Source organism: Telmatherina bonti (assembly GCF_933228915.1).
Source record: "Telmatherina bonti genome assembly, chromosome: 4".
Lineage (NCBI taxonomy): Eukaryota > Metazoa > Chordata > Actinopteri > Atheriniformes > Telmatherinidae > Telmatherina > Telmatherina bonti.
The window spans coordinates 17,313,302-17,336,831 of NC_136622.1; the positions used below are offsets into that span (position 1 = coordinate 17,313,302).

The 23,530-nt window shown below is 39.0% G+C and overlaps 1 protein-coding gene across 2 annotated transcripts in view; it reads left to right on the plus strand.

Annotated features, from left to right (window-relative positions):
• Window positions 1–20,674: 20,674 nt before the first annotated feature.
• sema3b (sema domain, immunoglobulin domain (Ig), short basic domain, secreted, (semaphorin) 3B) overlaps window positions 20,675–23,530 on the plus strand; it is a 76,432-nt gene continuing 73,576 nt past the window's right edge. For both annotated transcript variants that reach the window (XM_079238805.1, XM_079238806.1), the window contains exon 1: window positions 20,675–20,965. The gene's annotated coding sequence lies outside the window, so the exon portion shown is untranslated. The remainder of the gene's footprint in view (window positions 20,966–23,530) is intronic.

Sequence of the window (23,530 nt, forward strand, 5' to 3'; positions counted from 1 at the left end):
TTTTCTCATTGCATATCGTTATCGCTCCATATATATATGTATATATATATATATATATATATATATATATATATATATATATATATATATATATATATATATATATATATATGTATACAATTTTTTTCATGTAATTGTAGATACATTTTAGCATTAAGAGGCTAGAGACAAATATTTAAGTTACTGTTGCGGTACATAACGACTATCTAGTTTGAAGATATTTGCCTCAATTTGGATAAAAACTTCCATAATCACTTGTTATCCTCTGTGTGTGCTTTGTCAGAAGCTCAGACATGACAGGACAATTGATGAAAAATAAATAAATAAAAGATGAGAAAGACCGATTCTGCTCCGCAGCTTGTTTAGGGGCTTCAGAATGAGTTGGTGACTTCGACATGACAAGACCTGGATGTCCTTACTGGATGTTTACAGAATCCATTCCACGATGAAAGGATTCTTTCTTTTATCCAAGCAAATGAGTAACTTTCTTTGAGTAGAAATTACTACATTATATAAGTCTAACATGAAGAGAAAACTTTACAGGAGATGATTGGCCCATAGAAGCATAATCATAGGTCTGTATTCTGTAGTACGTTTAGGAAAAGTCTGCTCAGATTCAGCCAAATGCAGACACATCAACTGGATCGAAAAGATAAGAATTATAAAATAGCATTCTTGTAAGCAAACCATACGTTTTTAATGAAACATGAACTTGCTGACAAAACTACGGCAGAAAGGCAAAACAAAACATGGTGAAGAAAACACATTTTATTATCTTTTATATGTTCAAGATCTTGAAATCCAAAACCCCTCTCTTCTTCTAAGAGACATTTTCTCCAGAAATATTCTCATAGTAAAGCTGAAGTTGTATCTTTAACTGCATATTGAATGCATCACTGTGACTTTTTATTTAGGTTTTTAAAACAAAAATATAAACATTTTTATTATCATGCAAATATCTCTCTTTGTGGTCTTGTTCATCTTTTGTCTGAATGAATTATCTCCAGTCAGTGAGATAAGATGGCAGATAAATTCTTGACCAAAAGCTTTATTAAATGTAAATCTTTCGTTCTGAACTTAATGCATATCTGGGCGCCTTGTTATGCCAATATGTTGGTATTGATTTGCATTTATTTCTCTGCCGTCTCTGTTATCCCTGTATTTGCAGAGTGTGTCTTCAGAACCGGGTCTTTGTTTGAGTGTGTCAGTGTATGCGTGTACACAGGAGAGACGTCTGGGAAGCTAGCCAGCATGTGTGTGCATTTAAACAGAAGTAAATGGTCATGACTCTTGTCTTTTGCTGCAGTGGCCTTACATAAGCCTATTTGGCCTCTTAAGGGAATCCTCACCTAATGCTCCACTCTCCTCTTCCTTCCTCCTCCTCCTCAGCCTCTCCACTCTTTTAACTCCTGATCCTACTAACACGCCCACTTATCCCTTTGGCACTAGACTCCAGCAAAAGGTTTTACCCATGCTTAAGGGTTTTTGGCCAAGTCTCTAATCATATCTGGCACAAATTCAGTCTCCAACAAAAGTGATATGTATTCCCAGTATGGCTCCATCTTTGTGTATCTCATCCGTAGTCTCCCTTCTTTCCAGCTCTTTTTCTGTCTCAATCTCTTATCCGATCCGTCTGGCAACTATTCTTTCCCCTTTAGGTCACTTTCTTATCCCCCCCCCTCCACAAATTTACATTTTCCCATTCTCCATAAAACCTCATTCATCAAACCATTGCTTCTATCCTCACACACTCCGTCTCATTCACAGTCCCCCCCCCAACACTTCCTTCCAATCCTTCCATCCAGCTGCTTTCCAGATGAATGCCTGAATCCATACTCATGTGTATTCATCCTTTAATGTATATTTCCTATTGAATGAGTCTTGCTCAACTTTCCATATTTATATCTATTGTATGTATTCTCAGTCTGTTTTTAAATTGTCCTAAATCTAACCTATACAACGACATGGTTAGTCTTTTAATCTCTTCTACAGGCATTCCTCTTTGTTCCCAGTTAATAACAATGGCAAGGCAAGTTTTATATGAAGTTAATCTAATCATTTAATCAAGTGAATGAATGTCGCTTGGTCGTCAATGAATTCTACCTTTTGCTATGCTATATATAATTTCTTTGTAGCAGTTTTAGCTAAAATCCAATGTGAAAATCAAACCTTGCAAACTGGGATATAAAACAGGGGGAGAAATTGTGTGTGTTATAGTTTGTATCCCCCAAGTCATGTGGTTGCAAGAGATGCTCATCGGTGCAGGGTAAGTCTTGTTGAAGAGGCTGAACAAACAAGTTATGAAAAAATCTTGTTTTACATCTTATTTATTTATTTATTTTTTTACCTGAAAAAGAAATCAGTCAAGGCAAAACAGCCCAAATTTCAGTTCAAAATGTGTGATTAATCTTTCTTTCCCAGTTTAGAGCATTATTATGCAGAATTTTGGGATAAATTTTGTCTTCTGCTTCTCTGCATGACCAACACACATTTCTAGCAGTAGACATATAAGCACACACTCTTTGTATCTCTAATAAAACTATGATGTGGGTCAGTTTAGGTGTGCATGGTGCTTATGTGGGAATATAGCAGGAATGTCACACAGCATTTATTTTGCAACGGATGAAAATAGGAGCAGACAGAAGAGAAGAAGGGGATGAGAGAGAGAAGGGCAGATGAGAGGGAGAATGAGACAGAAAGTGGTATGAGGAAAGGCTGATCAGAAGGGCACATGAAAGCCAAGGACAGTATAAGTAAGGAAACAAGAAAGCATGGAATGAAGGAAAATGAGAACAGTAGAGTCAAGTAGAAATAGGAACAGAAAAAAAATTGCATTGCCACCTTGTGCATTGATTTTTTAGGAATGGTGAGATTGACCAATTTTGTATCAATGTAGGAGCATTTCATAAAACGAATGCCCCAACTTGGGTGTGACAAAACTGAATAATTTATTCAGAGTCACCAACGTATTTATGTAAAAATATTAATAAAGGCAGATTCCAATTATTATTTAGAAATGTCCCTATTTATTTTCTACTTTTACTTTCTCAAAATATAAACTGTCTTACAGATGTAAAAGAGGAAAAAAAAAAAAGGCAAATGTACCCCAGTTGTTAACTCTGGTCATACCAGTCCAAATAGGATCAGCATCAGTCATCTGTTCTATGTTACCTTTTATAGTAGCTGAGCCATCAAAGGTCTATAAAATGCACTTTTAACCTAAACATCTAAACTCCTACAGGAATACGAGTTTAGATGTTTAGCAGTTTTCCAGTGTCTCTAGTGCAGGGGTGTCAAACTCTAGTCCTTGAGGGCTGGTGTCCTGCAGGTTTTTGTTGTTTCCCTGCTCAAACACACCTGATTCAAATCAAAAAGATAGAAGTGTAAAGACATAAGTGAGTAATAGCAGCGACTCAGAAACTCCACAACGTTTTTCCAGATAGCTTTATCACTACCTACTTATGTTGTCAACAATGCTGGAAAGTTGCATTTTGAGCATTTAAACTATGAGTTCTGCTGCTTGGAGTCTTCTTGGAAAGTGACAACATCTCTTAAAACAGTATATGGGAATTGTGCCAGCTTGCAGTCAGACTTCCAATCTTTATAATTTCACCAAAGGTATCACTTGTCGACATATTCATTTATCAGTCTATATGACTGAAACTGTGGTATTTCTTTAGTATGTTTATGCAATTTAAACATTGCAATTTAAACATTTGCATGTTACATTATCAATTACATCTTTTACAAAATGTGCTTGCACATTTGATTAAAACAGCAGATCTTTAATAGGTTAATGGAGAACTGCACAACTAATACAAGCTGTGTTCCCATTACCCTTAGAGTTGAGCAAAACCAAAATATCATAAAAAACACTAAAGGAAGAACCTACATTTCAAAAAAACCTTTTAAATATCACTAAAAGGTTTTTATACTCTCATAAAGTGGTTTTGAGATGTTTTGATATATATGTATATTGCAAATGTGTTTTTCACATTTACGTACCCACAGACAAGCGGTCATGTGACCAGTTCATTTCTAGGAAAGATTGTGCGGCATGGAGCAAACAGCAATGAAACGTAGAGTCAAAAAGGGAAATGAGGAAGAAGGACTTTGAAAAGACGTGGCAAATCCACAGCAAGTAGAAAACCCTGAAATAATGCTCTGTGGCTCTCTCGCTTACGCTGTAATTCTTCTAAAAACCTGTCTGGTTGACAAGCTTTTACAAGAACTGCGGCTTATGTGCTAAACACAGATAAATGAGGTACATATGTGAACAGCATAAATGACATCCTTCTGTGACAGGTAAATGTAACTTTTGTAAAATTGATCTATGGTTGTTGTGACTGCATGAAAACCTAAAATATAAATGTAATGAATTACACACTGGAACATTCTTGTTTTAGCATCACACGATTAAAAGCCCAATCAAACCTCTTTCTAATGCTATATTATACTGGTAGTTTCTTCTTGTGTATCTTTATTTAATATTGGTTGTACATCGATGAAAAAGGACTGCTTTAGTTTCATGACACTTGATGTGTGTGTGTGTAGTTTCTCAGACAGTAATCATTATATATACATATACTTTATGCTCTGTCTCATCCTAGACTCAATTCTGTGTTCATCCATCTTCCTCTCTCCTCTGTTTTATAACCACAGTAAGTGTCAGTTTTATGTGTATCTGTGTGAGCGCATGTGTTTATCTGTTTGTGTGTGAGACACACATGATTGCTCTCAAGGATCTTTTAGACGTCGGGCTGTTATGTCGTGTAACTTATCAGCTTTCAAGTGTCCTTGAGTAAAACTGAAACACACACATGCACAAACATGCACACCTGGGCGGTTCACATCCATTCACAGGCATGTATGTGCTCACCTTGGACATAGCTTAGTAAAAAGAAGTGAGGCACAAAAATAAAAATAAAGATATGAATTATGTGAGAATACACAAACAAACACGACTAGTTCTTTGTGGGAAAAATAGACACATAAACTTTATTTAACAAACTTTAACAAATGGTTCCCATGGTGGAGGATATTTAGTCTTTGAGCACCAGGCTTATCTTTCTGTGGTGTCATAACAACCATGGGTTTGTGTGTGGTGGCATTTATGCTAACACAAACAGACACTGACATGCAAGAAAAGCTTTGGCAGTTGGGCCCTGAAAAGGTCATAGAAGGCCTCACACAGGAAGGAATGATAAAGAAACTGGTCCCAACACCATCTGAGCATGCACAGAGATCACACATTTTCATATAAAGAGTATTTTTTCCTTTTTAATTAAAAAAAAAAAAGATTTTCCTATGCATGTCCTTTTCTGTTTCCTTTTCTATTTTCCAAGATTTATTGATGAATCTTTTTTCTTTTCTTTCTTTTAACAGGTCCGAGGACCAGTTTTATTACTGCTGCACTGTGGAAACAAGGCCACTTCCCTTCAAATAGGTCATGGTGTTTATAAGTGTGATATATGGGAGGTCAGTGCTGTGGACTCCGCGTCTGTGCTGAAGAGCAGCAGAATATTTGCAATTGCTGGGTTTCAGCCCATATTTCTTTACAGATAATGTGTCTTGGTAAAAGCTGGCTGATGAGCCACTTTTTATTCTTTTGACTGATCGTTTTTCTTTTACCCAAAGAGCTGTCTAAAATTACAGCTTATATTATCTCATGCTTTGCATCACAATACTAAAGGAAATGAACAGTGAGGTAATTTTAGATTTCATTGTAGAGAAGGAAAAGGTTGCTGCTAAGTCACTGATTGAAAAACCAGAAGCAGTCCCACAAACGTCCAGCCAAAACAGTGATAGCCTTCTTTACTTCTGCTACATTCCACAGATGGTTTTCTTTTATTCCCACTTTCTTCAAATCTGAGTAGGGGTTCATTCTTGAATAGAGGAAGAAAGTGAAGATGAGCATTTATGCAGATGGGAAAGTAAACAGATGGAAAAAAAAGGCACAGTGTCACAGAAAGTCCTTGGGATCATCTTGCACAATGAGATTAATGTTGTACTTGGCAGTGGTGCCGTTACGGCAGTCCCGTGATGAAAAAGAAATAAAATTGAATTACCAAGAATTGTGTGGATGAATGTAAGGACTAGAAAAAAATGTCCACTTACTTCATTTATTGATAAAATGACACCATGTGACAGAGATACTGTTTCTTTCATTCTTATCCATCATGATAATAAACATGTAATTAACTTTGACCTCGTCACAACTTAAGAGTCTCATTGAACTCATTGAGAGCTTCAGCGTTTGCTTGTTTGCTTCCTTAGAGAGCTAAAACTGTCATTTCTCTTGGAAAGGCATTTCTGATAGGATGTTTAGATTTTCAGTAAAGAAAGACACAAAGAAAGAGAAGAAGAGCTAAAGACTCAGGAAGGGTAAAGTTTAGATACAGTAGCTCGCCATTTCGCTGGTTGGACGGGCAGTTTATCTAATTAAAGAGGCCCTGTGCAGTGAACTATGGAGGGAGTGAAGCATGATCAGCCATGTGTGTTTACCTAAGGACCATTCTGGATTCTTGTCCTCCCTGAAAGGGAAGGTTCAGACAGGAGGATAGTTACTGATAAGAAATGACATGCAGCTAATGACGTGTGAAAATTGTGATGTCTGCATGTTGGTACAAAGATTGTTTTTATGCTTTTGTGTTCATTCATTTTCTACTTACCTGTTTGTCCCCCAGTTACTTGTTGCAAAAGATATTTATATATTTTTTTCTGACAGTTCATGTTTTCCTTATAGCTTTACTGTCTTTTTGTCTCATGCTGGCACTTGCTTCTAGACCTTGGTTGACCTCCAGTCCTGGGAGAATCTTCCAGGACTCTGGGACTCATGAAGAAACACAGGGAATACTTTGTCCTCTCGTCCTCTCCTCTTCATCCTGCCATTTTCTTTTTTTTCTCCGGCTTCTTTCTCTAGCTCTTTCACTGTCTTTGTCTTTTATTTTCATGGATCACGGTCAGATTGCTGTGGGCTCAAATGTCAGAATGTCAAGGGTTTCCCAGCCAAGCAATTACAGACTGCAAGACAACACACACAAAACACACACTCCCCACATGTACATTTACATGCAGAGCATTTTCACGAAATGAGGAAAAACGCTACCCACAAGACTTATACTTTAAAAAAAAGACAATTCCATTTTATAAATCTGTCCGCAGGCATACTTTCCAGTGACCACCTGTCACTCACTGACAACACACACACACATATCACCACACAGTGAGGTCAGGTGGTTTTCAAATCAACGCAGCTGTGTGCTCTCCAGAGCAGTAAAAGGATTTTAGGTCCACTGTTGGCAGGCTTTGATGAATCCAACACACCAATGACTTCTGGTTCATTCTATCTGCCTACAAAGGCTGCCTGAGTCTTATTAGGCACTTCAAATGCACCTGCTTGATCTAAGTGTGAGCACACAAACACACACATTTAAACACTCAGACATACTTTTATGTACATTTAAAGAGCATGCGAGAGGACAAAGTAAACTGTGTGGTTCCTTGCTTGTCTGAAAATGTCCGGCTCTGAACAGTGATTAAAACAGAAATGACTGGAATGCCTTTGATAGCAGAACAGTTGGCTGTAATAACACTGAGACCGAGGAGGACTGGAGAACAAACTTGTTGCAGCCACATCAGACATTGTTCGTGTCCCCGACAGCAAGAAAGTTACATTTCTTTGCTGGAAAACTGTTTGGACTTCAGTCCAGGGATGGACTGAAGCAGACTGTGTTTGCATTGCTTAACTAATAGTTTGCAGGGAAATCTTTGTAAATCCTGTTTGTTTTCAAAGACTGAAGACAGCAGTAGAGCAGTAAAAATGAAGAACCACATATTAGATGGCTGCACAGACCGCTGCCATCTACTGTGTCTTTATGAGAATGTGATTTATCATCAATTGCCACCATGTTTGAGATTCCCAAAAACCAACATCAGAAGTCAAATTTGCACTCTTGTCTAACAGCACAGACATAGTTTTTTTTTACTTTATATGTAAAGGGGCATAAATTAGGCTTTAGAAGCTCTAAGGAATTACAATTCTGAACAGTATGCCTTTATTTTGCCACCACACAACCCAGCACAACACTGCAGTATCTTAGAAATTATATTTCATATTCAAAGATCTCTGGTGTCAGCTGCTGCGATAAGTATTTATTCAGTGTTGAATTATTTTGTGTATTAATAAGAGGTGCATGGACTAAAACCCATCCTGTGCTGTTTGGCCTTGAGAGCATCATGATACTCAGTTCCTTGAGACTTGAAATGTTTTGTTAATTTGTTTTTCATATTAACGCACTATTCCAAAATAACTAACAAGACTGAAGTTCTTTCTGGTCCTTCGTCTTATGGAAAAAGCTGCAGAGGGCTGTTTTGGTAGGATACCTAATTATTAGGTGATACACAGGCCGCTTTTGATAGTAACATCAATATAGATGAGACCCTCTGTAGTATCTGGTTTTTTTGGTCAAGTGGGAAGCTGTAGGAATGTTTGGGAGAGCAGAATCTATCAGCTCTTCTCATCCTTATAATATGAAATATTAATGAGGTGTGTGTATATCTGCCTTTACCTCTTGCTGGCCAGTCCTGAGCCTGCAGTGTGAGATTTAATGCATAAAAGTGCACGAGTGCATATATGTGTTCTATGTTCTATGTTGTTATATTATTTAAACTATTATCTTGTCAGGATGCATTTGTATCGTAACGTTACAACATACATGTATGGGCCTGTTGTGTGTTTGGTGTGTATGGGTGTGAGAGGGAGGGTGTGATGCATATGCTAGTCTTTGAAGTGTAAGTGTTTTTTTTTAACTTTTAGATGTGAAATATTTATATGAACAGCAGTAATGGTTTGGGAAGATGATCTGAGAGCAATAGAGAGGAGGACAGAAGGATAGACATGTATTCATGTGACAAAAAAACAAAAATCCAGTTTTAATGGGAGCAAAATTGCTCAATTGTAATTAATTGATTTTGCCATATCAAAAATACTGTTTCAGGATTAAGACATTTTAAAATGATGTTATCGTTTGAGAAATTATTCACACTTTACCCACTGATAAGACAAAGACCTTTATATAGAAAAAAAACATAGACAAGAAAACAATCGGATTAGTTTGTTGTATAAATACATCAGTGCAAAAAAAGGAGAACAAAGAAACTTAACTTTTTAAAGCACAGGTCGTATGGTTGCGGTATTGAGGCTGTATGTATGCACATAATAAACAATACGCATTTAAACTACTGAGACACATTTACTGAAAACCCAATGGAACCGCAGCACCTGCTGTGCATAAATTCAGTTTTCCATCCAACCAATGCTACCATTTTATACCATTATACCAGCTTCCAAATCAGGGTCACTGAAACCAATCCCAGCAGCTACTAAGCAAAAGGCAGGGTAAACTCTGGACAGGTCTCCAGTTCATTACAACGCCAACAAAAAGAGACAAATAATCACTCACAATCACCTCCATGGAAAATATAGTGACCAATTTACCTAACATGCCTGTCTTTATAGTTTTGCTAAATTCATTTTTCAAAGAACCAAATGGATGCTGAGCTGAGCATCACTTCTTACACTGATCATTTTTCATATGGCAGTTTTACAAACTGACTGGATATAAATTAGTAGATACAGTACGCCACTGCTGATAGCATGGGGGTGTTCCTGGTCTGGTCCTTGAGGGCCAGAATCCTCCAGGTTCTCTCTACTCCAACACATCTGACTTAAATTAATCAGTAACTGTGCAGAATTTCAGAGGCTGCTGATCTATTTAATGGAAGCCACGTGTGTTGGAACAGGGATACGTGGAAAACCTGTAGGACAGTGGCCCTCATGGACCGACTTTGGACACCCCTGTAGTGGTAGGAATGGACAATAACAGGGGACTGTCCCTCCCTTCTGTCATGCTGTTGTGTGCTTTCTTTAATTCTTAAGATGGTTTAACTCATGAATGGAAAGTTTCCCAACTATTTTATGTTTAACAGGTGTGCCATAATTTACATCTAAGCCTTTTGCTTTAGGAAAAACAAACCCTGCCTTGTTGCTATGATTTATTTGAGCTGGTCTGAGTTGTCAGTCAGCATTCTCTGTGGACATGCCCCCAGCATCCCAAAGCAGAAAATACAGCTAACCCTTTTTTTTTTAATCCATGATTTTTAAATTGGAATTTTTGTGCTCGCTGATGATTTTAACTGTTCATTTGTTGGCATGGTGCTTAATATTACATTTTCCCATAGTGAAGTACAACCAACTACTCTTAAAAGACACTCCTAAGGCATCCATCTCGTTCAACAAAACTGGAAAACTAAGTTTCAGACATGGTCACCACCATTAAATTTGCTTTCATAAAACCCCTGCATTTTCTGTATATATTTGTAAATTCATGCTAAATAGTAATTTTTCCATGTTATGTTAATGCTGCCTGTTTGGAAATGGTATAATGTCTTGCCAATTCAAGTCACTGAATGCAAGTTTGAAAAGAATTCAGAGCAGTGAACTTGGCACGTCCTTTCTCTGTGTTAGTGCTAAAGGCTAAACTGAGGAATTAAAAGGGCAGGACAAAGGACAGATAAGGTGGAGACCTTTACAGAGAGCTGTATGCACTTATATCTACATGTTTATAAGTCTGTGCGTTTGTGTGTTCACACTCACAAAAGTCTCAGTATTTGCATGCTTGTGTGAGGCCAGACGTCAGTATTGACAATAGCCTGTTAGGACCTGGGAGGGGACTGCCTTTGTTAAAATAGGCCTTGAACAAACAGAGAATAGAGAGGGAAGGATGGCAGGAGGGAGGAATGGGTGCAAGAGCAACCGTTGGTTGGGGACAAGGGAAAGGTAGGGGGGGGGGTAAAAATTTAACAATAGCAGCATATAGGAGAAATATGGATGTGCAACATTTTGGAAAAATGTGGCAGGGAAAACTGACTACATGTAGGGCTTTCTGGCAACCATCACACACGGTGGAGATACAGGGAAAATGGAATAAATGAAACAAAGACAAGTGGAAGCAGAGGAGGATTAGGGGGGTGGAGAAGCAGAAGGAGAAAGACAGCACCAGAAGAGGCATGAAGGGGGGAGATGGAGTCAGAATATAAAACAAAATGATTAAAAAAGAGGAATGCATGGAAAAGAAAGGTGGCACAAAGGGTGCAGGGTGGGGTGAGTCAGAGTTAGAGAAGGACTGATGGGGATGGTGGATAGATGGATTTAAAGTGGAGTGCAATTTTAGATAAAGAAACTGAAAGGAAAACCACAGGCTTTTCTGAGTAAAGGTTAGCTGCGACGGAAGAAAGTGGCAACAGGATCAAAAGTGTGTTAGAGAGAAGAAAGACACAAAGAGATGGGAGAATTTGCTTTGCATTGCATGTGGGTTTCTGTTTCTGTGCAAGCAAGTGAGATGGACAGCTTGTATTGGTTAGTGCCTTAGTAGAAGTAGGCAATCAATAACTTATAAATAAATGATAAACCACAAAATTTGAAAAAGCTCCAGGAAAAACAAATGATCTAAGAGGGAAAAATAAGTGGATGGGTGCTACAGTGTGCACATGTGTTGGTGGGGCAGGGGTCTGTGTGCCTATGTGTGTGTGCTTCTTTTGTTGCAATGGAAAATATGTGGGGGCTCCGTTGTGTAGGTGTTGATGTTTTCAGCACGGCGTGATGTTTTTACATGCCCATGTCCGGTTTGTGACATCAGAGAGTGTTTTTCTCACAAGCTTATCAGACTGTGTGTCAGGTATCAGATATCAGTTCATGTAAAAAAAACTCACTCAGAACCATGCGGCCGCTTGGAAGTGCACACAAGGAATAGGAATAGGAATAGGAAGGAAGTCCACCAGGAGGACGTAAATAATGGTAAGAGAAAACTGGATTAGAGCCAGTCATCTTGATAAAAATACCAGCTGTATTTCATGGAACTCTTTATATCAATGACTAAATACTGATGAGGTTTAATTGACATTAATAAAATAAAACCACTGAAACAGTTTTTGGCTTGTGCTGGCACTTTCTTCTATATAAGGAAGTCATGTTTTGAGGTAAATTTGCCTGGCTGATGTGAAACACAAAACAAGCAAACAAAAAAATTCAACACAAATGAATCAAAACATCTAGTAGATAAAATATAAAGAGATTGTAGAAAATGGGAATTCATTGTGTTTATTAAGTAGGACCACACCAATTATACAGTATGTGACAACTTAACTTACTTTCCTCAGATCGAGTTTGGAAAGATTTGTCCAGTTCTTTGCTACAATTCAGCACTAAATAACTTGCGCCCAACATGATATTGTGAGATAAAATTGTCTCATGTTTTAACAAAGGGATTATTGCAGGCAGGAAAGGAACAAAAAACAAACCAAGAAAAAAATGTAATAAATTGCACTGCCTCCAGCTCTACATGCTACACCTGCGTCCAACTGAACTGCAGCAGTCACACTAATCCATGATGTCCCTTATTGTCGGATTTCTTGCTTGTGTTGTTCTCACTCTCAAATCCCCAGATCTCAAGTCCCTTTAAAAAAAAGAATCTACTATATGACTATAGAATAGAATAGAAGTTACATCTTTTCATCCATCCATCCCTTAATTAATTAATTATTTAATTAATTAATTTTTCATTCTCTTATTTATATATATATATATATATATATATATATATATATATATATATATATATATATATATATATATATATATATATGTATATATATATATATATATATATATATATATATATATATATATATATATATATATATATATATATATATATATATATATATGTATGTATGTGTGTGTGTGTGTGTGCGTGTGTGTGTGCGTGTGTGTGTGTGTGTGTGTGTGTGTGTGTCTGTATAATGTTTGTGTGTGTTTGTGGTTTATTGAAAATATTTGTTCAATCTTCAAAATGCTATTAGGTAATATATAAAATGGATTTAAGGGTCTCATTAGTAGCCAGCTGAATGTATAAATAAACTGCAGCTGTGCTCCTTACTGCTGGAGAAAAACCAGTTACTGCAGACATATTGCAGAAAATGTATACCAGCTTGAAGTTGGCACATCTGTTGATTTTATAATTTGTACGTATTTTCTGTTTCATGCTGCTACATTGTTTCATTACCACTTCTCATTTGGATTTCTTGTTGTAATTTGTTTTGTAATGTTTTACATGAACAGCATTTACATTTGACTAAACACACCAGTGAATACACACTTTCTCTCCTGGTAGGGAATCTCCAAGGACCTACCATGTGTGTGCATATGTGTGTACGCGTGTGTGTGATAATGAAACCTGGTGACTGACAGCTGTGATTGGTTATGTCCTCAACCTCTAGAGATGGCCGTCTGAATGGTGCCAGCTTGACGCCAGACAGTCAGCTTGCAGTGTGTTCATGTATGTGTGTGTACTTTGCTTTAGTAAGTTTGGCATGCATCTGTGTTTTGATAAAGGTACCTTAAGCAGGTGTTTATGTGCCTGAATGGGTGTGTACCTGCATTAAAGTGGCTCCATATATGTCAGTGAGATTGTCCTTATTGCCAGTGTCCACATGATTCTGTGGGCGTGTAGACATTACTGATATCATTGAGTGCCCCACTGTGTGGGGTTTTATTATAAATACAGTCAACTGGCCATTGCTTTGTGTGATTGTGTGCCAAAAGCTGTAGCTTTTCTCTGTATGTATCTGTATGTATCTGTATTTGTTTATAGGATATTTTTCTGTCTCAGCCATACTTGACTTATACAAACACCACTTGATATGTAAAATTAGTAAACCAGTAGCTGCTATAAAGATAGTACAGTATCCCAGCAATGTCGCTAGGGGCTTACAATAACTTTAGCTTCTTCTTGCTGTAATTTAAAAAAAAAAATCCTGCTTTAATCTAGCAGGGGGTAATTAAGTCCTGTGTTTGTTTGATGCTCTAAAAACTTACAATGGGTTGTAGCTGAAATGTGCTGTGTCTTCGTCACCACTTAACAATGCTTTCAAGTAAGAGCAAACTGTGAAAAAAACAATTTGGCCACACTTGAATACCAGTGTTTGTGATCCAAATCTCAACAAGCTGTAAATTAAATGTACTTACCATGGCCACAGTCTTTCTTTGATATATCACCAGCTATAGTATGCATGGTAATGCCAGCAAATGCAGAGCTCAATAGAGTGCATGGGAACCATTATTGAGAATGACAGTCGAAGACTAAATTGGTGATTAGACTTTATTGATTTGTGCATCCTTGCTACTCTAGTACAGATTGTGAATGCAGAACCTTCCAACACAGACACACTGATTGTGATTGAGTTTTAAAACCAAGCCTCCAAAAACATTGATGTGCAAATTATCAGTTTAAACACAATGCAAAGAATAAACTCTTGTAAACTCATAATAATGTTGCCAAAGAAGCTAAAGATCACAATAAGTGAAGGTGAGGTCTTTTACTGATTTATAAAGAAGTTGGCTCATTGTGATTTTGATGGCAGTGACACATCTCAGAAAAAGTATTGTGTAGCATCCCCCACTCTTTTAACAACAATTTCTAAATACATTGAAAGTAAGAGGAACAGATCACCTGGACCTGGAGGGGGATGTTCACCTGTTCTTGTGATATGGAATGTTAGCTGCGAAACAGTCCTGTTTTTTTTTTTTTTTTGTCATATTTTGTTATTCGAAAATGTGACAATAAAGTTATATATGTATATATGTGTATATATATATATATATATATATATATATATATATATATATATATATATATATATATATATATATATATATATATATATATATATATATATATATGTATATATATATATATATGTATATATATATATATATATATATATATATATATATATATATATGTATATATATATATATATATATATATATATATATATATATATATATATATATATATATATATATATATATATTTGTCATATTTTGTTATTCCCCCTCCCTGAGCCATCACCTTATCGTGGTGGAGGGTTTTGCGTGTCCTGAAGATCCTAGCAGCTATGTTGTTGGGGGCTTTATGCCCCTGGTAGGGTCACCGATGGCAAACAGGTGTCTAGGGGAGGGACCAGACTAAGTACGGCTCAAAGACTTATATGATAACTACAACCATGGGCATAAATGTTCCCTTGCCCACACGCAGGTCACCGGAGCCCCCCTCTGGAGCCAGGCCTGGGGGTGGGGCCCGAGAGCGAGCGTCTGGTAGGTGGGCCTTTGCCCATGGGGCCTGGTCGGGCTCAGCTTGAAAGGGTTACGTGGGCCCCACCTCCCCTGAGCACACCATCTGCGGGAGGAGCCATAGGGGTTGGGTGCAATGTGAGCTGGGCAGCAGCAACAGGCGGGGACCCTGGTGATCCATGGCTGCAGAAACTGGCTCTTGGGATGTGGAATGTCACCTCTCTGGTGGGGAAGGAGCCTGAGCTTGTGCACAAGGTTGAGTGGTTCCGGCTAGATATAGTTGGGACTCACCTCGATGCATGGCTGTCAACCTTTCACCACCTAGTGGTGAGTTAGCTCAGATGGTGGGGGAGATCTGGCAGGCCCAAATGTGTTGTGAGGGTCTGCTGGGAATGTCTGGCAGAGTCCCTTGTCAGAGCAAGCTTCAACTCCCACCTTAAGCAGAGCTTTAACTATGTTCCAAGTGAGGCGAGGGACATTGAGTCTGAATGGGCTGTGTTTCGTGCCTCTATTGTTGAGGCGGCCAGCTGGAGCTGTGGCCGTAAGGTCGTTGGTGCCTGTCATGGCAGTAATCCCAGAACTTGTTGGTGGACACCAGCAGTGAGGGATGCCATCAAGCTGAAGAATGAGTCCTATCAGGCCTTCTAACCGGCATGCTGGTTCAGCTGTCGCCAAGGCAAAAACTCGGGCATGGGAGGATTCAGCAAGACCATAGAGTAAGACTTTGGCTTTAAGGCGATTCTGGTCCACCATCCGGCGGCTCAGCATGGGGAAGCAGTGCTCTGTAAATACTGTGTATAGTGGAGATGGGGAGCTGCTGACCTCAACTTGGGACGTTGTGGGTCGGTGGAAGGGATACTTCGAAGACCTCCTCAATCCTAACAACATGTCTTCTGATGAGAAAGCAAAGCTGGGGATCTCAGGGGTGGACTCTCCTACCTCTGGGGTTGAAATTACTGAGGTGGTTAAAAAGCTCCTTGGCGGCAAGGCCCCAAGGGTGGATTAGATTCGCCCGGAGTTCGTTAAGGCTCTGGATGCTGTGGGGCTGTCTCTGCAGCATCCCGTGGACATCGGGGACAGTGCCTCTGGACTGGCAGACTGGGGTGGTGGTCCCCCTGTTTAAGAAGGGGGATTGGAGGGTGTGTTCCATTTACAGGGGACTCACACTTCTCAGCCTCCCTGTTAGGTCTATTCAGGGGTCCTGGAGAGGATGGTTTGTTGGATAGTCAAATCTCGAACTGAGGAGTGGTTTTCGTCCTGGTCTTGGAACAGTGGACCAGCTCTATACCCTCTTTGGGGTCCTGGAGGGGGCATGGGAGTTTGCCCAACCAGTCTACATGGGCTTTGTGGATCTGGAGAAGGTGTTTGACCGTGTTCCCCGGGGGCTCCTGAGGGGTTTACTTCAGGAGTATGGGGTACCCAACCCCCTTGTACGAGCTGTCTGGTCCCTGTACGACAGGTAAAGTCGGATTTGTTTCCAGTGAGGGTTGGACTCCGCCAAGGATACCTTTTATCAACGATTCTGTTCAAAACTTATATGGACAGAATTTCTAGATGCAGCCGAGGTGTTGAGGGGATCCGGCTTGGTGCCCCCAGGATTGGGTTTCTGCTTTTTGCGGATGACGTGGTCCTGTTGGCTTCATCTGGTCGTGATTTCCAGCTCTCGCTTGAGCCATTTGCAGTCAAGTGTGAAGCGGCTGGAATGAGAATCAGCACCTCCAAATCTGAGACCATGGTCCTCAGCCGGAATAAGGTGGATTGCCCTCTCCGGGTTGAGAGTCAGGTCCTGCCTCAAGTGGAGGAGTTTAAATATCTCGGGGTATTGTTCAAGAGTGAGCAAAGGATGGAGCATGAGATCGACAGACGGATTGGTGCAGCGTCTGCAGTAATGCGGACTCTGTGCTGGTCTGTCGTGGTGAAGAAGGAGCTGAGCCAGAAGGCGAAGTTCTCGATTTACCAGTCGATCTACGTTCCTACCCTCACCTATGGTCATGAGCTGTGGGTCGTGACCGAAAGAACGAGATATCGTATACAGGCGGCTGAAATGACTTTCCTCCGCAGGGTCGCCGGACTCTCCCTTAGAGATAATGAGTAGCTCAGTCATCCAGGAAGGGCTCAGAGTAGAGCCGCTGCTCCTCCGCATCGTGAGGAACCAGTTGAGGTGGCTCGGGCATCTGGTCAGGATGCCTCCTGGACACCTGCCTGGTGAAGTGTTCCAGGCACATCCCTCTGGGAGGAGACCCCGGGGAAGACCCAGGACACGCTGGAGGGATTATATCTCTCGGCTGGCCTGGGAACGCCTTGGGATCCCCCCAGCAGAGTTGGCAAATGTGGCTGGGGAGAGGTAAGTCTAGGCTTCCCTGCTTAGGCTGCTGCCTCCGCGACCCGACCCCGGATAAGCGGCAGAAGATGGATGGATGAATATTTTGTTATTCATGATGTGTCATTTGGCGAAAGATCTCAACAGCAGGTAGGTCAGTCCTGCACCCAGATTCTTCTACTAAAAAGCCATGTTGTTGTAATAGATAAAGTGCAATAGATCTGGTGTTTTTCAGATGTGTAAATAGCCAGGTCTACTTGCTGTGATGCACATTTTCTCATCATAAATGCAGGCTTTTGAATATAACCTCAAGCGGAATAGCCCTTCTCTTCTTTGGCCCAGATGATGCAGGATCAGTAATTTCCAAAATGAATTTAATTTTAAGTTAACTTTGACCTCGAGAAGAAGGCAGCGTTACTGGATCATGTTCACATTTGGCTTCTTCTGTGCATGATACAACTTTAGCTTGCATTCATGGATAGCATGGGGAGCTGTGTTCACACAGTGATTTCTGGAAGTATTCTTGAGCACATGCAGGGATTTTCATTGCAGAATTATGTCTGCCTAATGCATTACTGCCCAAGTGTGGCAATGTATTCACCAACCACCATCACAAGCATTCCCTACTTATTGTGAGACAAGTTTAGTTGTTTCCACATTGTATAAAACCTTTTAAAGATATTATGAGCTGTGGATGATGAAATATTTAAGTTGTCCATTTAAAATGAAAAAAAAAAACAACTATTTGAAATGTGCTCCATGTATTGGCACAATATCTAGTTAATTATTGAACCTCTGTTCAATTTTACTTTAGACAGACTCTACCTCATTAAGGTGCTTTTTAATACCCAATTGTGTTACTTAATTAGTTGCTTAGATTTTTAACCCTGTGTTTATTTCTTATTTTTAAAGTTTTTATCCCAATTCCAACTTTTCAGAGACATGTGGCTTCTATTATTAAATGTAATTTAAGCTAATATTTTGTATGAATTAGTAAAAAGTTTCCCTTTCAATTTCCAAACATTTTATTTTTCAGTTCTGTTGTGACTGAAAGTTTGGTTTATCATATTTTTAAATCCCTGCATAGTCTTTGAATTTGCATCACAAACTTTTTTCCCAACTAAATTGAAGAATAAAAGCTCAGATAGAGTGACCAGAGCCATCAGAGGTGATGGGAAGAAATTATGATGTCAAATACTGATGACAGAGTTTTGGACAGAGGCAAAAACATGACAGCAACTTCAAATCAACACAACATCATTAGATAAACTAACAAGCTGACAATGAGAAAAAGCAAGTTTTTTCGAACAAACATTAAAAAAGGCTGAATTGAAAACCATCAGTCTGTTCATGTCACTGAATTGTACCTTGGTACAGGATGCTAGTGTGCAGCAGTGTTTTGGGGAAGGTTTGACTGGAGTAGGATGCATCTCTACAAAACAATTCAGGAGATAAAAGGAGCTCAGTGATCAAAGATGAGGTGCTCATTTAAGGAGGAGCAAACCAGCAGGATGGTTAGACTGTGGCAGCAGGGAGCCTTGATGAAACAGAAGCCCACAGTGGAGTGTGAAGCTTTATGGATCATGCTTTAGGAAACTTTAATGGGAACAAAGCCAAGGTCAGGAAGAAAGTGAAGTTCATAAGCTGCTGTTTAAACTGTAGGAGAACCAGACATTGTGGTATTCTTGGAAACCTCCATAAGCAAAGCATTTGCCAAAATCATCTGGTGAATTTTAACTTAATAATGCTGATGTATCATATTTGATACATACAGTCTTTGAGAATTTTTGCATCATTTATTGTAAAAACTTTGTTTAAAATCCTGCACACATACTATTAATTATCTTCTGTCCTGTGGTTGATAAGAAAAATACATTTATGAACTATAACAAAAAATGAAAAAAAAACTAAGATCAGATTGTTTACAGAAAATAAAAATGTAAAAATATAAAAATTCTGAATTCTGAATGCTGCAATCTTTGTAAAAAGTTTGTAAGTAAGACTTAAGAATAAATTTGTTTTAAATTTAAGAACAAAAGTTTGAAGAGCCCTAGAAGAAGAGAAAACATTTGGTAAAATAAAGAGAAGGTACACTAGGCTACTGAAACAAACACAGCAAAGTTATAGACAGCGTAAGTTGCATGCTTCTGGAGACTAATGCAGGTCAGTCCCTTGCAGGTTCTAAAAGATGCTGGTTATCTCAGGGTCCATAATGCCAAGAACCAGGGTCTGGCTAGAGTCAAGGCTTCATTAGACCTTAGTTGTGTATGTGGTGGTGATGATGGATGATGAAAGTCTCAAAATGTTTAAAAAAAATCTTTAAGTTTCACATAATAATAATAATGAAAATCTCCTAACAATCCTAATCAAAATAATGACACCTTCCGACCCCACATGACATTCTCACTTCATGTTTAGTCAAGAGAAGTACATTTTGTGAGCTACTGAATAAAGATTAAGATTAAAAGTATTTTATTATTTATTATAAAAGTGTTAAGTCTTAAATTCTAAACCTTGAATGGATCATATTCTGAATTTGAAACAAAAGATGAAGTAATGAACTTAGTGCTGACTTAATATGAAAAAATATATAAACACAGAGCAGAAATCCCACAGTGACATACTCACATCACCCCACATCAAACTAAACCTTCTGTGATACCTGAATCCCAACAGTGAGGGTTAACAGATTATGTTAATTGGTAAAACTTGTATTTAATTATACATTGCAGAGATGATTAATTCAAAACAAGTGACTTCTGCGGCTGTTTGTCCAAACAAGGGAGCGACTTTACCTCTGGACTGTGGATGAGGGAGTGGCATTGAAAGAAAGAGAGGGTGTGTGTGTGTGTGTGTGTGTGAGTGTGTGTGTGTGTGAGTGTGTGTGACACATAGAGCTCTGCTTTCACGCCTTGCTGAGCAGTGAAAGAGTATCTGTCACAGAGGACAAGCCAAAAGACAGAGCGTAAAAGTAAGGCAAAAAGAAAGAGACACAGGGAAAAGGACATGGGAAGATAAAGCAGAGGAGGAAGAGCAGATAGAGAAAGAGTTGGCTGAAAGCAGCTTCTGTCTTCCGTCCCACCCCCTGAGTGTCTTCCCCTCCTCTCTGCCTGGACGGGAGGGAAAGGGGAGAAAAAAAAGAAAGAAAGGGTTGCAGGAGGAAGAGAGATAGAGAGGGAGCTCAGCCAGGCTTGCTCTTTAGCGCAGGACTCAGGAATTCCAGGACCTTTGGAGTTGTGACCACACACTCACACATAAATACCGCTTTTCACGTGGTGATACAAATCTCAGCAGGACTCAGAGAAGGACTGAAAAAAGAGAGAATTAGAGGAAAAAAAGAGAACTGCATTTCCAGCCCTTTGGACTATTTGACCATGACGGCACCTGCCAAGGGAAAGTGACTCAAGTGGCCGAGGACTGAACCGGGACACAGGCAGGAGAAGCTGATGAAGGTGAGATTGTACATGGTTCACAGTTTTTTATGGACTTCTTATTCTTGTCTGTTATGACAGTATCATCTGAAAAAAAAAAAACATATTTAATGCAGATTTTAATCCAGTAAGTTTCTGTTGTTGTGATTGCGTGTTTGACTTTGGGGCAAAGTGACATGTGCAGGGATGTTTCTGAGCCTTGTTAGCCTTTTTCAAATGGTTATAATAACTCAGACTTAAAAGAAACTAAAGTTAGTATGTTGACTATTCTTGAACACAGAAACTGGGAAATGTCTTGTTCAGGCTTATTTGCAATGGGTTATGCATATTTAAATGCGGTGTATTTCTTGTTGTGTATCTTTGCTGTTCATTTGGGGGATTTTTGTGAGTTATCCCACAGACTTGCTGGTCATGGCATAGATTTTGTATTTTCAATGGGATGATTCAAGTTTGAGTATTTTGTTTGTTTGTTATTTGCAATTGCGTTTGATCAGAAGGTGAATTCACATAAGCATGAGGGCAGATAGTTTACATGCTCAAAGGAGCTTGTGTCTTGGATGTTTTATTTCCTGAAGGTTCACCAGTGGAAGTGTGTGGGGGGGGGGGGGGGGGGGGGGGGGTTAGAGGGAGATATTATTGCTTTTGCAGACAAACTGTCTTTTTCAGTTGGCATGGATATGAAACACTGAATTTTGTATGACTTTTGTGAAAGGTTGAGAGTCTTGTAGACCTACTTCAACAACACAGTTTGTTGAAACAGATGATAAATGAACAGTTGTGGTGTTTTTACACCTGCTGTTTCTGCTGTCTCTAACCTCTATCCCACCACTCCCCATCTCTTCTCTAACCTCATTTACTGTTGTATTTTCAGAAGGTTTTTCCTCCCAAATCAAAGAAATAATTACAAAGGGTTATTCCATGCCACTCTTCATTACTCTCATCTTCTTCTCCCCTTCTTCATCTTCATCTTCTTTCTAACAATTCAGCTACCTGTATAAAGCTTATTGTGTCTGGTCTCCTTTAAGCACTTTGGCTCACAGTGATTCATCCTCCCTGTCACTCAGAGGATCCTCTGTTTTGTGTGTGAGTGGGTGTATACTTGTTTTTAGGCCTACAGGTGTGTATTTTGTCTGTCATTTCCTCTATTCAGTCCTGTAATCGATGGTCTGTCTGGTGTTTATAGACCCTCCACCCAAATCCATGTTAACCTGCACAGTAACCCTTCTATTACCATACCGTCACATGTTAACCCTTCTTTTTCTTTGCAGTGTTACCACTACATACTTATTTTTGTTTTGTTTTGTTGGTGATGTCTGAGGTGATATACAGATCACACCAGATTTTGTTTATTTATAATTTATTCTAAAACATACCGACTTGGTGGCTTATAGCCACTCTACTCTTCTTCTCTAAAGTAAGCCTTTTTATTTTTTTGTTGGATCATTCATCGGTAACAGAAACATTGGATTTATGATGACACCAACTCACTTGCATGACATCAATTGGTTTGTGCATGAAGGGAAATTTTCTAACATGTAGGTTTGTGTGCTTCCAGAGCAGTCCACTGCAGATGAAGGTTAGTACTCCAGTGTGGCCCACAAATGTTCCTGGGGAGATGTTATAATAAATTTACAGAAACATGGGCAAGTTTTACAAATAAGAAGCATAAAGCCATGCATCAAGTCTGATTTTTTTCAGTAAGAGAATAGTTTCTACAAGTTTGTTTTTAAAAAAAACTTGCTTTGCTTTGCTTGAATGATTTATTTTTACATAAAATCTTTAAAAGATTAATTTCTACTGTGGATTTGAAAAAAAATAATGAAAAGGCTTAACTAAATGACCATGAAGGTGATGATAACTTTGGACACAAATCCATAAGTAGGTGGGGACATGACTGGCTGTCATGTATTTATTTTTTGAGAGCTTATAGAGTAGTGACCCAGAAGTTTATTCCAAGATGAACAAAATACTTTTTTGATTGGCTTTTGTTTTAGGGTCATTTTTCAGGAGATTATTTTCTACTTCTGTGCTTTTTGTTTATCTAACATTCCTTAGTTAATGAAACTAATAGACCTGAAGACTCAGACATTCGCTTCCCATCAGTGTGAAAATGTGGCACACATTTTTATTGGATAAAAAAAGAGCATTTTTGTTAATCCTCTAAATATCTAAGTCACAAAGATGCAACAAGTACCAGGCCAGAGCTAAGAAATGTTACGACTTTCCACTGTTAGATGGCGGACATCCATCTTCAGTGTAAAACAATTGACAGGGAGGCGAGGGAAGGGGTCTTTTCAGTTTATTAGAAATAGCGTTTAAAAGACAAAACAGAGTCGATGATGAAGCACAGATAATGCAGATGAAAAGTAGATTACATAGAAAACATATAATGCATCGCAATGCTTTTTCAATGTTGATGAAGTACTTTCTGGACTACCAAGATAGTAAATCCAGGCCTTGAACTTGCCAGGGAGGACAGACTTGTCCACCATGCCGAGCCAAGTCTCCAACTCTTGGACGGTTGCTTATGTAAAGGGCTGCGTCTCTCAGGTTGCAGTTAAATACCTTTCCCACGATCTTCACTGG